At 35.4% G+C, this 15854-nt stretch overlaps 1 protein-coding gene and 1 non-coding gene across 7 annotated transcripts in view; both read right to left on the bottom strand.

Moving 5' to 3' along the window:
• KIF21A (kinesin family member 21A) overlaps positions 1-15854 on the bottom strand; it is a 173393-nt gene that overhangs the window by 156451 nt on the left and 1088 nt on the right. The gene's annotated exons all lie outside the window — the stretch shown is intronic.
• LOC136168016 (U6 spliceosomal RNA) lies at positions 2639-2743 on the bottom strand. The gene has a single exon (XR_010663183.1). It is a non-coding gene; the product is annotated as a U6 spliceosomal RNA (small nuclear RNA).

The raw sequence follows: 15854 nt of genomic DNA, 5'->3' as shown, positions 1-15854 counted from the left end.
AAAAAGATTAACAGTTAATGAAGGGATTTTTAAATTTTTTTCAAACTATCCTTAGAAGTGAAATGTTTAAGGAAACTTTCCATTGAAGCTTCCTGCCTCACTCAGATCCAAACTAGCCACTCTGAGTGAATTAGTTATTAATTATACAGGGAAAAAAATGTGTGTTTATGTGGGAGTATGCACAGACGTGCATGTATTAAGTCTTTTTATGTGCAAATGAGCTGTTGTCAATAATATTTTGCAATTAATATCTATGAAAATAGGATGGAATTTATGGAAAGGGATTTTTTTAATGAAATGAGCATGAAAATTAGGAAAGATGAGAAAGGATAAGTAAGGGGGAAATAAGCAAATAGATGAACATGGCTATGTTAAAGATTAGGAGAGTGAAAAGATTAGATGTCATGGGACAGATTAATAAGACTTTATGTTGCTATTTTGGAAAATAAAGAGTCATTTTTCTGAGTTAGAAAGTATGCTAATGTGATCACAATGTCTATAGAGGTATACCACTCTAATAACTTGAATGTAAAGTGTTTAAACTTAATTGTTGGCACGTTTCATGGGAAAGTCATCTTATAACCCAACTGAACTAAGTTCCTCAAGGGCAAATTCCACATCTGATTCATCTTGCATTTCCCAGTGCCTAGCAACGTGTTTTTAGTGTACTTAATTATAGGGGTGAACTAACTAATAAACTGAATAGGACTAAACTGAGATACATTGGGTTTACTTGGTCAAATTGAATTAGAATGGTCAGGAAAGGGAACTATTAATTACCCTCACAAACACACTTTTATTCCTCCATTTTAGATACCAAAATATACTTACTTAAGTAACTTCTGTTCTACTTACAACGAGCTTAGAGTAATAGCCCTCTTTTTACACTTTCACTATCTATACTTTACAAAGAGGCTGTAATACACATAGCAGAAGTATAATCCGCTTTATACATAGATGAAATTGAGTCATAGAGAGACATCATATTATTTTTCCACAGGATTACTTTTATATTACTGCCACCTAAAAGTGAGTCAGTGGAAAAAAGGAGATCTGAACTCAAACTCCAAAAGCATTACTTTCCTCACCAAAGTTCATTTTAAAAGATTCAATCATAAAAGCAAAATTATGAAATATGCAAATAAACATATTTGATAGTCATAAAAAGGCAAAAAGATGACTACTTTTAGGAACAGAAGTTCCTGTTTCTGCATTTTTTTTTCAATAAAATAGACAGCAAGGTTCTCATCAGAATGTACAGAGAACAAACATATAAGCAAGGGCAGGGAATACACCTGATGATTTTGCAGAATACTCAACCTCAGTTACATTATCCCTATTGCTATGTTTATTATTTTGATAACTGACATTTGGAGTATTTTCTGCTTGTCAAACACAGCAAATAGGACTAGTCTCAAGTGCTAAGGCAGTCTTATGTCATCTTCAATGGTTCACTTAACTTTTTTTTTCCATTTATTTTTATTAGTTAGAGGCTAATTACTTTACAATATTGTAGTGGTTTTTGCCATACATTGACATGAATCAACCATGGATTTACATGTGTTCCCCATCCCGATCCCCCCTCCCACCTCCCTCCCCATCCCATCCCTCTGGGTCATCCCAGTGCACCAGCCCTGAGCACTTGTCTCATGCATCCAACCTGGGCTGGTGATCTGTTTCACACTTGATAATATACATGTTTCAATGCTATTCTCTCAGATCATCCCACCGTCGCCTTCTCCCATAGAGTCCAAAAGCCTGTTCTATACATCTGTGTCTCTTTTTCTGTCTTGCATATAGGGTCATCGTTACCATCTTTCTAAATTCCATATATATGCATTAGTATACTGTATTGGTGTTTATCTTTCTGGCTTACTTCACTCTGTATAATGGGCTCCAGTTTCATCCATCTCATTAGAACTGATTCAAATGAATTCTTTTTAATGGCTGAGTAATATTCCATGCTGTATATGTACCACAGCTTCCTTATCCATTCGTCTGCTGATGGGCATCTAGGTTGCTTCCATGTCCTGGCTATTATAAACAGTGCTGCGATGAACATTGGGGTGCACGTGTCTCTCTCAGATCTGGTTTCCTCAGTGTGTATGCCCAGGAGAGGGATTGCTGGGTCATATGGCAGTTCTATTTCCAGTTTTTTAAGAAATCTCCACACTGTTTTCCATAGTGGCTGTACTAGTTTGCATTCCCACCAATAGTGTAAGAGGGTTCCCTTTTCTCCACACCCTCTTCAGCATTTATTGCTTGTAGACTTTTGGATAGCAGCCATTCTGACTGGCGTGTAATGGTACCTCATTGTGGTTTTGATTTGAATTTCTCTGATAATGAGTGATGTTGAGCATCTTTTCATGTGTTTGTTAGCCATCTGTATGTCTTCTTTGGAGAAATGTCTGTTTAGATCTTTGGCCCACTTTTTAATTGGGTCATTTATTTTTCTGGAATTGAGCTGCAGGAGTTTCTTGTATATTTTTGAGATTAATCCTTTGTCTGTTGCTTTGTTGCTATTATTTTCTCCCATTCTGAAGGCTGTCTTTTCACCTTACTTATAGTTTCCTTTGTTGTGCAAAAGCTTTTAAGTTTAACTAGATCCCACTTGTTTATTTTTGCTTTTATTTCCAATAAAAATATGGAACACTTCATGAATTTGCATGTCATCCTTGCACAGGGGCCATGCTAATCTTCTGTATCATTCCAATTTTAATATATGTGCTACCAAAGCGAGCACTCACTTAACTTGCTATTACATATTTTTTAAATTCAATTTGTCATCACACTGTTTTATCTTTTTTACCAACTGAGCTATCAGGGAAGCTTTTATTTCACAGTAAACCAATTTGTGAAGGACACAAAACGTATTTATTTTACCAGTTCAATCAAATTTATTTTCTAAATAGGTTTGTTTCTAAAAGTGAAACTTGTTTTCAAGATCATTTACATTTCTGACTTGGTTTGTTGATCCTGTAAAACTAAGAAACCTGTTTTTCAATGCAAACCAAACTAGCCATCTAGTTAAAGGTTTCAGTGGCTAGTATTACATAAAAACGGAAGACCTGGTTTTTTAATAAGGTCCTAAAAAAAAAAAAGAGTCACAAATTGATTTTATTTCTTCTTTAATCACAGTAATTAAACTAAAAATTTGCAAAATAACATCTCATAATATGAATTACTAAAAATGGAAGGCTAAAATTAAACCAATGTCTTTTTAAGTTAGCAAGGGTACTCTGTCACCTCAAATCTTTCAATTACCTCACATTAGGCATGGAAATAGTGAGACGTTTTCCTAGAGATCATTTATAAAGTGAGTGTGTATGTATGTGTGTATACATATATGAGCACGCTTTTGTATGTCCATGTATATGAGCATGTATGCCTATGTACATGTGAACTGAGGACACTGTATTTCTGATCACTTTTGGAGTCTTAGTAAAACTTCTGTTGGCATAAGTAGAATGTGTTCACGTTTAAGGATTAAGGTGTCAGTCAGCTCACCTTACCAGGTGAGCAGTTGGAAATCAATTAGTATTCCCATGTCCTTAAAGATAAATAAGAAAGAAATGTAATTGTTTATTTACAAAAGAGAACCAAGATTATTAGGAAAATATTTTATTCAACCTGGTCAAGAAAGCATAATGATCTGCCTTGACTTTCACAACTCAGTACATTCATAAAGACAAACAATGGTATTCATTTTACCATATAAATACAATGCTGATAACATCAGCTGATAACATGGAGGTCATATATATTATTTAATATAAATGTACTATTACCATCCTTTCTTCTAGTTTTATTGAGATATTTTGTTGTTGCTTTCGTTTAGTCACTCACTCGCGTCTGACTCTTTTGAGACCCCTGGGACTGTAGCCAGCCAGGTGTTCTCTGTCCACGGGATTTTCTGGGAAAGATTACTGGAGTGGTTTGCCATTTCCTACTCTGGAGATCTTCCCAACCAAGGAATCAAACCGAGTCTCCGTCTCTCCCGCATTGCAGATGCATTCTTTACCACTGAGCCACAGGGAAGCCCTTAGTGAGATATAATTAACAAAATCATAAGATATTTAAAGTTTACATTATGATGATCCTGATATAAACACGTGAAAGGGTTCCTCCTTTCAATTCACACAATCATTACCTCACATATTTGCCATTTTTTTAAAAAGAACATTTAAGTTCTCCAAGCAAAGTTCAATTACACAACACAATGTTAATAACTATAGTTGTCATGTTATATATTAAGGTCTCAAGACTTATTCTTCTTATAGCTCAAAGTTTGTGCCGTTTTACCAGTCTCTTCCTATTTCTTCCCTACCCCATTATCCCTGTGCTTTGTCTTTAGAAACAGACATAAGACATTGTAAAAAGAGTCCTCAAGTAAAGACTCAAAAGAATCCGTGCTAAAGAAATAAATTTTTGCAAGTTAATGACTACAACTGACATTTATCAAGGCCTACTATATGCCACTGGAGAAGGAAGTGGCAACCCACTCCAGTATTCTTGCCTGGAAAATTCCATGGATAGAGGAGCCTAGTGGGCTGCAGTCAATGGGGTTGCAAAGAGTCAGACCCAAGTGAGCACACACAGAAAATGACTATATGCCAAGCATTCTTCTGAGTGCTTTATAGATATGCCAATTAATTCTCACTATCTTATGAGATAAGTATTCTTATTTCTCCACTTCATAGAGAAACTAAGGAGAACAAGAGCTTACCAAAGAAATTATTCAAATCTTGAGATGATTAGAAACAAATTGTGGTTGGTCACTGTAAGTCTTATCCATAAGAGGAAAAAGCGAGATTTAAAAGTGTGTGTGTGCGTGTGTGTGTGTGTGTGTGTGTGTGTGTACACACATACAGAGAGAGATGGCAGGCAGCAGGAAGTGAAGGAAGGAGCAATAACTAAAAAAGGAATAAAGAATCTAACATCTCCCAAGCGCTTCTAAATGCAAGGCATTTATAACACTCATATAATCTTAATAGTCTTATCAAGAAGGTATTAACTCCATTTTACAGATGAAAAAATAAGGGTCATAAAGGTTAAGTGGCTGTCCTAAAATTTTGAACTCCAATCTTTGTGACTAAAATCCAAACTCTTTTCAATAAGCCTGCTGTAAACAAAAATAAAATTAAGGCAAGGATGGAGTAAAGGGGTAATAAAGAATGCAAATGCAGAAGGAAGACTGGAGATAAACCAGCTTGTAGAAGCTCTTTGAAGGATACTGGGATGACAGAGCTCTGCTGTCACAGAGCTATGATGCTTTTAAACTACAATGCAGGGCTGTCAGAAGCCAGAACGGCTATTTGATTTCAAGAATCAGTGCCTTTGATCCCTTCAACATTATTCTTCTTGTCTACCCTATCTCATTGTCAAGAAATCTGCTATGAAAAAAAGCAATGGCCAAGTCGCCTAGATTCGCTAGTCCCATACTGAGCAATTGCAGAGTGCATACACGTGGCCTGGCCTCGCTCAGCACACAGTCTAGGGACAGCTTTGCCCAAACTGAGATGCCAGCCCATCAGTGCACATGTTACAGGGCCACAGCAGAAGCCAAGAAACATTTTCATATTGATGTGAAGGTAGGTACAGTTCAGGCATGACTAAAATTTTCCATTTCAAAATGACAGCCAAGAGAACCACAAACGAGGACGCAAAACTTCAGTTTCCTAACAGTCCCAATGTATCATTTTTGACCAACATATCATAAAGACAAGTTGAGCATCTTTTCCATCAACTGAGTTTAAAAAACAAATATCAATTTATTTTGTTTATGAACATAAATATATTTTATACTATATTGGCCAGATTCATCAACTTCTAGTAGATTTTATCTTTTGGGGGGGGCGGTGTGTATATCTGTGTTTATGTGTTTCATGTCAAGCCCTTACCAAAATCACAGTTTGTTGATTTCAGGTAAAATCTTTTTCAAAACATACTGGGGCCTCCAGGTTGGCATCGATTAAGGGAGAAAGAAGGTTGGACAACTAGCCTGGCCAGAGGCCTAGTTGACATGGAAGTGAAGTAAGGTCCAGAGTGACCCAGGCTTGATCACTGGCATATGTACAAAATTAGATTCAACCTGGTTGTGGCTTCCAGTTCTAAGCAGCCCACATGAGTCAAAGGACACCACAGTTAGAAAACAGAAATGGTCATTTTCCGATCACAGAAAGGAGGCTTTCACTAATTTCACTTACTTGAGTGGAAAAATTCTTGTTTTACTCTATAAAGTGCTAAATATCAAGCTATAAAAGTATGCACACACTGCAGCAATTTTTAAAAATATATAAGTACACATAAGAAAACAGATTAAAAATAAATATACCAAAGTGCTAGTAGTAATTAAAACAGGGTGGTAACCTATAATTGATCGCTTTTCTCATCTTTTCTCAGGTATTTTTTTCTAATTTGATTACATTATTTCACTAACAGGAAAAGAACTCAAACAAAAATAACTTATGAAATTAAAAGCTGATTTTGAAGCTAGACGATGACTGCAAGATCTATTTTCTGCTTCTAAGTGTTAGTCTTTTTTTAAAGGCTTTCAGCTAAATTTTCATATAGATCTGTCAATGAACTCAGTAGGAGCATTGCCCATCAGCTCTAGGTATGAGAAAAAAAATACAGAAAATTTAAATTCATTTTCAAAATTCTATGTTATTATTAGTGCAGGTCTTTTGACTTAGTTTACTCCTTAAGATGCTCTTTAATCCACAGCTTGGTTTAGTGTATTGTTGCCAAGGTTGATGAGAGAAAGCAAGATAAGCACTAGCAACATTTTCAAAACTCTGGTGCAAGCCAGTTCAGAAGGAAAATTCACATTATTATTAACCAATTTAGTCATCAGTGTCTTACCGCAGGTTAAGCAACTAACAGCAAATACAACAATATTATTGTTAATCTCACAAAGTATATTGTATTAATTGTAACTTTACAAATACTAAACATCATGCCAACTGAAAGTCTTGTGTGGGAAAAGAAAGATTAAAAATGGTGGATTATACTAAACTATATAAAAAGGAATTTGGTAAACTAGAGAAGGACGATATGTGGTTTCCATGTTAAAAACAAAATGAAAACTAGGCGACTGTTGTAACAGAAGGTTTTTAACTATTTAAATACATTTCTGCTATATTCATAGGCAAAAGAACAGATTCACCTATAACATACTTCACAAATTCAAGTTATGGATTACATATTAGAGAATGGCTAATCTAGTTGCTAGAGTTTAGAATATAACCAATATACTCATTGGTGGTTATACATCCAACTAATAATACATCACTAATAATATTATTGCCTGTGTTTGTATAAAAACTATTTTCCAAATGGTTATCTCTACTGATCTTTTCCCAAGTCCACTGAAGTAAGTGGGTATCTATACACAAAGCCAAGTTTATCATTGGTTAAGACCAAAACAGATTTCTAAATATCCAAAGTTCATTCTATTATATTGCTTCCAACAGCTTTAATGAATCTAACTTATGTGATTCTAGTGCACAACAGACATTCAATAATTATGTAATAAGTGAATGAATTTTGATCTAAAAAAAGTAAATAAGATTATAAAGAATATAACTGAGAGAAAAGGTGCCCCATGTCTTAGTACACCATGTGCTCAACATACCACTTCATAACAGTTACTATAGCTTGACCCTCTCCAAGGCTCCTTGTTCCTGTTTGCTGAAAGAAAAGGTCTTTATTCTGTGAAGCTATGTCAAATAATGTGAATATCTACTGTGAAAAATATAATTCATCCATCCTACTCAGAAGAACTGATATTGTGATGCCTAAGTGACAGGCATAGCTCCCCCAAATTGAGAATAAAGTCCAATCTCAAAAACTAAAATTTTACTACACACTAAGAGATCCAAAGAGTAGGGAATAAACTTTAAACTATCCTTGATTTAGCCCCTGGGTGGGCTCATGATGCCCACCTCGCTACACCCAAGTTTCAACAACTTCTTGGTTTTCTTGCTCTTATTGAAATAGATGGAAATATATAGCACCCAAGTACATTGACCCTAAGATTAAATCCTGAATGGCCTTCATTTCAAATCTGGTCATGCAAATACCACCTTGTTTCAATTCAGTAAATCCAATATCCTTCAAATGTTCTAATAGTGCTGCCAGTATATTAGCATCTTTTTTTTTTTTAATGTCAGATATTCTCTCAGGTTGGGGGACATTTCAAGTCAAACAGTGAAAATCATCATACTGTGTATACCTCTCACACTGGAATTGTAGAGAGAGAATCAGATAAATAAATAAATAAATAAATAAGGCCCCAGAAGGCAGAAATTCCCCTGCATAAAGTCTAGAAAGGCTTCAAGCAGAGGTGGGATTTAGGGTATTTTTTGGATGCAAGGGCAAATGTATGGCCAAAATGTGTTGCATCCTTTATCTCCTTCTAAAGTCAGGATAGAAGGGACTGATGTTATTTAAAAGTTTAAGAACCACCTTTCTAGCAAAGTAATTCTCAAAGTGTTTTATTTTTAACCACTCAAATGTCTACCTCCGCTCCAATTTCAGATCCCAGTAAATATACCACACTGACCCTACTCTCTCTCCTTCTTTCCCCACTCTCCAGTCATCCCCCCGACAGTGAGGCTGTCACTATTAATGGAACCTGCTCTAATCGTCAAATCTACTGAGGCAGGGAAAAAAATTTCAGAACCAAGGTGACGGCAAAAGGAGAAGGCCACACGTCCCAGGCCTAGCATTCACCAAATTCTATTTACATGATTAATACTATTTCCAAATTAGGCTACCCAGATATTGTATTTCTGTGGTTGTTAAAGCATTAATGTGGTACATGCATATGCTGAAATCAGTCTGTTTTAACAATTTTTATAACCTAGTGTTGGCATTTTTTCACACTTTAATATAATAGGAACCTTAAAATATAACCTGGATTTCTACTCCAGGGATCCCTCTCTCTCTGACTCTTGAGAGGTCCTTCTTGGAATCATTGGTCTAGTTTCTAGAATTGAGGCAATCATAAAGCCAAAATAAAGAGCACTGAGATGGGGGTGCACTCATTTAAATGTTAAATTTAAACTTTTAAAAGGACACTTGAGGGATTAAAACTGTAGTCTACAAAATACAAACTGATTATATTTTTGGAACATTTGCCAGCAAAACATGAAATCCTAAAAAATCCAAAGTAACAGTCAACAAAAGACCTGAGCTGATAGCCGTGGGACCTCGAGCAATTCCCTCAATTGCTCTGGGTCTCTGTTACCTCAATTATCTTGAAGGGGCTTCATCCAGCTAGCTCCTTCACGGTCCCTTTCAGTTTTAAAATCTACTTCAAATCCAATAATTACAGAGGTACTAAAAGTTATGTTCAATATATAAATGTCTAATAATTTCAAAGCAAAGGAATCTCAAATATAATTCTTAAACATTAAGGACTATCTCATAATAATTGTAGAATTTCATCAAAATGGTCCCATTGGCTGTGTCATTTGCTTCAAATAAAGCCTGAGCCACGAGAAAACTATTTTAACACCCTGAGAAGATTAAATAGTTAATCCACTGGGAAACCAAGTTCAAAGACAGAATTCACAAATCCGCTCTCCAGAGAGAAGCATTAAAAGTAACAAACATCCATTTTATTTTTAATAAAATCATTTTAATGACACACCAAATACAAATGATACCATCTAGCATGTATTTTCACTGATGTGTCTTCCTTCCTAAATCTGAAACTTAGTTTCATATCTAATGTTGACAGAAAATAACAACTTATAAGTCAAGGTCACATAGGTGAGCTCTAACATGTCTTGGGGAAAACTATCCATAACAATGGATATTTCAAGTTCATTTCTTTGAGGAGAAATGGATGAGAACTGGAAGACTGGGTACATTATGTAATTAACTACCAGGATAATTTCTGCTTTCATGGCTTCACTAAACTGGAATTTCTAGTGCATCATTTACAAACCCATAATTATGCATCAAAATATTAACTAATTAGCAGGTAAGAGGGTAAGAGCTCAAGGGGTAGTAATAATTAGACATGAAATCTGAACTTCTGTGGAGTTCCAAATAACAATCAGGCCTCCCACATTATAAACTTAATAAACCTTATCTGAAGAAAAAGTATCAACTCATATTTAAATAAACAATTTCACTGACTTTAAGCTCACATCATCCACAAGTCTCCTCTGTTTCATTTCCTTTACTTTATGATCCAAATACAAAGACATACAAGTAGGGTACACATATCACACATACAAAAATAGAAGTATCTTTCTAATGCACAGGCTCTGGAGTCCAAATTTTGTATGACATGTGCTTGTAAGCAGGGCACAATTTCTGTTTTTTAAGTCACTGTCCTTCAGGAAAGTATGAACTAAAAAAATGCTATTGAAGAAAATAAGGGACAGATAAAACTCAACTAATTTCTAGTTTGTGCTACGGATATGTTTTGTGTTAGATTCAACATAGTTTGTGCACTAAAAGAGCCTCACATTGCCTGGTCTAAGCTCCATGAAAGTGGGAACCAAGTCTGTCTTGTATGTTCTGTGTCCTCAGTAGTAGGAAAGTGTTCTGCAGATAGTAGGTAACATAATAAATATTTGATGCATGAAGGGAGGAATAAACAAATGATCGAACAGCAGATAACTATCTGTTTCCATAAAATATTTCTAAAAGCCTTGCTTATCTGTCTCTACATTCTTTAGACATTAAATTGTTTCAAATTGTTTTAGCTTGAAAGATCCTTATTGCATTGACATTAATATGTGAAATATTTTGAAAACATTTGGAAATATTTTTAGGAACAAAGAAACAGATACCAGAAGCCTGAGTTTGAGTTCCATTTCTGATATTTAGTGGCTGAGAAACCTTGAACAGGTCACCTAGTATCTTTGAGACTCATTTTTCCATCTGTAAGATAGGGATAATATCTGTCCAGCCCACCTCATCGGTTTTAATGTATATTAAATAAAATATTGCATATTTGTATTACAGCCAGAATTGGACAAAGAGACCACAAAAGCCGAAAAGTTTCCTCTTAAGTACCAGCAGTACCTACAATAAATATATTGTGGGAAAGTCAAGTTTAAAATGTTACAATAGTTCCTTCCTATCAATAAAGAGGCAGCACGAGTGCCGACAGCTTGGCTAACAACAAAAAAACATAAATTTAATATACTGCATGTGGAAAGGTCTTACAACCCTTAATACCTCAACATGAGGAAAAAGAAAAGTCCGGGAGGTCACACTGCAAATCAGCGCCAGTGATGGACTCAAAAGAGCATTTACAATCCAAACAGCACTTAAGCTAGCTGAGCAATGTCACTTCTTGAAAATGCTGTAGTAAGGTAAAAAACACAGCAAATTAAACAACATTACACACTAACCCAAACTTGCTGTCAAGGATATGTCCTGTTCTCTGCCAAAGCTAAGCAAAAAATCTTAGCTCACAACCGCATAGACAATGACGTGAAAACACAATGGTCCTGTCTGTGTCTCCATCTTCTTTCAGTTCCTCTCGTATTTTGAAAGCTACAATTCTCAGGGGGAGAGTTTCAAATATTATATACAGCATCAGACGTGGAAAGTATGAACTGCCCATTCTTCTTGTTTGGCCCCACAGTAGGTGCCTTGCAGAAAACACTGCACTTTCCTTCACATCATTTCATAAAGTTCCAGATACAGAATTCAAAATGTTTGAGCTCAAAATGTTAACTGAATCATTCAGTTCAGTGTACTACTTAGGTGATAAGAATAGAATATACACTAAACCTCATTGCTCATTTTTGTAGACGGCAGCTATCAGCTTACTACATTTTCTAGGAAGTCAGTTACCATCAACCTATTATTACCCAGAACTTTCTATACCTATGCAACCCAGAGGGAAAAAATGTTACTGTTAAATCAAATTTCACATGGATATATGTGCATAGATACATATGTGTGTGTGTTTATATATACAACCACTCTAAAAACAGACATCCAATATTTTGGTATTTTCTTAATCTACAGAAAATACCAGATCTATGACGTGATGGCTGTGAACAGTTTTTTGGTTTTTCATTTTTTTATTGGAGCCTAGTTGCGTTACACTGCTGTATCAGTTTCTGCTATACGACAAAGTGAATCAGCCATACGTATAAATCCCCTCTTTCAGGGATTTCCTTCCCTAATTAGGTCACCACGGAGCGCTGAGTACAGTTCCCCATGCTATAGGGTAGGTTTTCATTAGTTATCTATTTTATACACAGCAGTGTGTATGTGTCAATCCCAATTTCCCAATTCATCCCACCCCCTAGCTCCCCCTTGGTATCCATATACTTGTTCTCTACATCTGTGTCTCTCTTTCTGCTCTACAAATAAGATTATCTATACCATTTTTCTGGATTTCACATATATGCATTAATATATGATATCTGTTTTCCTCTTTTCTGACTTACTTCACTCCGTGTGACAGCCTCTAATCCATTTATGTCTCAGGAAATGATACAATTTCATTCCGTTTTATGACTGAGTAATATTTGTGAGCAATTATTTTCCTATACTCTTTCTAACATTTTTAAAAACCTGTAGAGCAGTACTATTCAATAGCAATATCATGGCAACAACATTATATTTAATTTTAAAATTTCTGGTAGCCACATTTTAAAAAAGGAAAAGTAGATGAAATTTATTTTAACATTTTATTTAACTCAACATATAAAAATACTATCATTTTAATATGTAATCAATATAAAGATCATTGATATATTTACATTCATTTTCTCATACTGTCTTTAAAATCAAATATATATATATTACACAGAAAATACATGTCAATCTGGAGACTAAATTTCCATCAGAAATACTTTATAAGTATTTAGATTTGATAAAATTTACAGTTAAAAAATAGGTCCATATAACTACATTGTTCCAGGCATACTACAAGCTTCCCAAAAACTAAATGGACAGTTTTTAAATTCAATGAACATTAAATAAAATTTAAAATTTAACTTCTCAGTAGCGTTGAAACCAAGCAACCCTTCAGCGCCTTCCTGGGGACAGACATACCCCACCCTATGTCACCAGGCTCTTGTTTGCAGAAAAGTTTTAGCTGTCCCCAAGTTCTTTAGAGCATATTTAATCACAATAATGCAGACAGAAAGGAAAACAGTCAAGCAAGACAAAGTACTAACAGTTCTATTTGTATTAAAACTAAGTCAAAGGCCATTAGTTCCTCCACAAGGGCGATAGATAATACTCTGAGCCACATCTCTGAGTGGTTTTACAGATACTAAAACCCCCACCAAGTGGAAGAAGTTAACCTCATGCTGACCACAAGCAAGTAGACCCCACACCAGTTGGAACCAGAAGGTTGATGGTGTTAACTCCTGAAATACCAAAATGTTAACTCCTGTTACCTCACCACCAGCCAGTCAGAAAGATACCCAAAAGATGACCCGGCACCCTATGATCCTGTCCCTCACCTTGCCCTTAAACACCCCTCCCTGAAAGCCATCAGGGAATTTGCATCTTTTGAGCATGAACTGCCCATTCTCCTTGCTTGGCCCAAAGTGGGTACCCTTCAATAAGTTATCCTCTACTTCACCACAACCTGGTGTCAATAGATTGGCTTTGCTGTGTGGTGGGAGAGTGAAACCAAGTTTGGTTTGGTTACAACATTAATCATAATTTGAGTGTTCAGTACCCACATGGGGTTGCATAGTGGCAGAGGGGGGTTCTAAATCCACATCTACCCAAGGAAAGAAAGATACCCTACAGAACACCTCCATGCTGCACTGCTAAGTTGCTCCAGTCGTATCCCACTCTAGCCCGCCAGGCTCCTCTGTCCATGGGATTTCCCAGGCAAGAATACTAGAGTGGGTTGCCATTTCCTTCTCCAGAGGATCTTCCTGACCCAGGGTTTGAACCTGTATTTCTTAGGTCTCCTGCATTGGCAGGCAGGCTCTTTATCACCAGGGCCACCAACATCTCAGATATACTCTAGCCAAAGGCATTTTTCAGAAATTGAATTTAAAATGTTCTCTCGAAATAAGAAATTTTCTATTTAACTTCTTTTTCCAAAGGTCATACAATATGACCCATACACTTATTTTGAGAAACCTAAAATACAGTCATCAACTTTAACACATTGGTAAATCTCCATATCTGATAAAACACAAAGACCTCTAGGACACTGCATTTACACCAGTACAGCCAACTTTCTATTACTTATTATTACATTCATTGAAGGGTAAAAGTTAATCAAGTGTTCTGATCATTTGTGTCTATGTCTTGACTTATTTACCCTGCTGATAAAGTCTATCACAAACTGGAAAGAAAGACTGGAGGTCACTGCAAAGATTTAAAAATCGGGAAAACAGTTTAGGTAAGTAAGTTCAGGTTTCCCCTTTCTGAGCTCTATCTTTTCTAGAAATATAAGGCATAAAAATCCTGACAAAGTCATTCATTTTTAATTAAACTAGTTCAGAACCAGGAAAAGGCAAGCGACCCTAAGCTAAGTAAAGGTTTGCAAAGGATGTTCTTGCCTCTCACCTGTATAGATTTAATGGTTAAGAATTTGAGCTCTAGAGTCAAGCTGTCTAGAGTTAGAATGCTATTTCTGCCACTTGCTACCAGTTTAACTTGGGGAAGATCACCTAACCTTTCTGTCTCACCTGTAAAATAGCCATAATAATAACAGACCTAAGTCAAAGATTGTTATGAAAAATAAATGCAATTTCATAGTATATAAAACATCTTAACACACAGCACTGATCCTGGCACATACTGTGTCCAATAATTATTTCTCTTTTTAGCTCAGATATTAGGATAGAAGAGATAGAACTTAATTTCAATAAATATCTGTTGTAAATGGAAATAAATGTCCATATACTTTATAAATACAGAAGTGCTATCTAAGCTATTCTTATCCTATGCAAAGTAAGTTTAACCAGTGAATCTATTCAATGTATTAATGAAAATAAAATAGACCTTCAAAATATGGCTTACTTCACAACGTGTTTTTATAAAGCCTTTCTCCAACAAACAGACCCACACATATTTCCTTTTTAAACAGCTAATATGCATATCAAAAGCAAATATACGTTATTTATCTGTCAATATCACTTTGGGGTGATTCATTACTCTGTTCATCTCCACTGCAAGCAGCATCAGTTTTAACAACACGGTCAATAAACTACCCTATGATATTCTACAGAATTCACAGATAAAAATATTAACTCTGTAACAGCTTTTTCTCTGATAGCCAATTTTTTAATTTTCATTACTATTTTATGCTGCTTCTTCACCTTCTTTGACCAAACCTGCTAATTAACAAAACTGCTTCTTATTGAGTTTCCTCTCTTTTTCCTTCCCCTTCCTCTGTGGTGGTAGAGTCACTAGTAAGTGTTAAAAAGCCAAAAGAAAGATAGCAACAGTAAACAGGAGAAACAACTAATCCAACAACTGAATAAATAGCCCTAAAATGACCAGAGAGGCCAAATTAAAACTTCAAAAGTTTTATAACAGGTGATTCTAAACAGTCATAAAAATGTCACCTCCATGGGTGGTTATCTTCTGGCCTGTAAACGGGATGAGAAATATCTTTGAAATTCATCTTATTCTTTAGATTGATTAAAATACAAAGCATATATAAAACTACCATTTCCATAACTAACTAACAAGATTTGTCACTAAAATAACTATTGAAATGCTGACATGATAGGATAAGAACAGTTTTTCAGAAAGACTACAAGGGTGGAGAATTTTTAAAAATAATTTCTCTGAGAAAATATTATTTTTATAATCCTATTATGCGTACATAAAGAGAAATGAATTCACAGTAAAGTCTCAAAGCTATAAAAGAAACGCACTTATTC

This window comes from Muntiacus reevesi, chromosome 4 (assembly GCF_963930625.1).
Source record: "Muntiacus reevesi chromosome 4, mMunRee1.1, whole genome shotgun sequence".
Taxonomy (NCBI): Eukaryota; Metazoa; Chordata; class Mammalia; order Artiodactyla; family Cervidae; genus Muntiacus; species Muntiacus reevesi.
This window is presented reverse-complemented; position numbering and strand designations above follow the sequence as displayed.